The 849-nt window shown below is 43.6% G+C and overlaps 1 pseudogene; it reads right to left on the reverse strand.

The window, feature by feature from the left end:
* Positions 1–353: 353 nt before the first annotated feature.
* Positions 354–470, reverse strand: LOC136649842 (5S ribosomal RNA; annotated as a pseudogene).
* Between the last annotated feature and the right edge of the window lie 379 nt (positions 471–849).

The raw sequence follows: 849 nt of genomic DNA on the forward strand, positions 1-849 counted from the left end.
ACAGAGGCCATGCGCATCCATCTATGGCCTCTGCAGGGATAAGAATGACTTTTATAAGAAGAAAAAAAAGACTTCTTTTTTAAATCAAAATCTTAAGTGACTTTTTTATGCCTTTACAAGGGGATTGTGCAAGCCTCCAGAGGTGAGGGGAGCACAGCTCCCCTTGCCTCCAGAGGGTCCAGGGGGGGCATCCCATGTGTCCACAGTTTCGGGTATCTGCAGGGGGTTCCAGAAAGAAAGCCCTGTGGATGCCAGGGCATGCCTGTATTTGCACTGGCACTGGCAGGACAATTTTCAAAATGTTTTGAAGCATATTTGGTTGGCAACCTTCAGTCTCGAAAGATTATGGTATAAGCCTACAGCACCCGGTATTCCCAGGCAGTCTCCCATCCAAGTACTAACCAGGCCTGACCCTGCTTAGCTTCCGAGATCAGACAAGATCGGGCATGTGCAGGGTAACAGTTGCTGCCCTGAAGCATATATATTCCACACAAAATAAGACCTGAATTAGAAAGAGCAGAAACACCTGCCATTCTGCTATTTTTTTGTTTCTAAACTGAGATGCTGCTACCTAATCATAGCTATGCTAACACATTAGATTTCTCCAATTTTTTCTATGGCTAGCTCTCATTGCTACCCTAGGAGGGGAAAAAATATTGTGAAAAGGAAAAGTTTTGTCTCCAGGCAACAGAATTGTTACTCCATGCTATTTCTGCTTCTATGGGTTTCTCTACTGGTATTCTCCAGAACTATTTCCCTATATGTATCTATTCACACAAGACTTTGGTTCCTGCTATTACTACATTCACTGTTCTCCATACACTGTTCAAAAGGAAATCTGCTTTCTGG

Source organism: Tiliqua scincoides, chromosome 4 (assembly GCF_035046505.1).
Source record: "Tiliqua scincoides isolate rTilSci1 chromosome 4, rTilSci1.hap2, whole genome shotgun sequence".
Lineage (NCBI taxonomy): Eukaryota > Metazoa > Chordata > Lepidosauria > Squamata > Scincidae > Tiliqua > Tiliqua scincoides.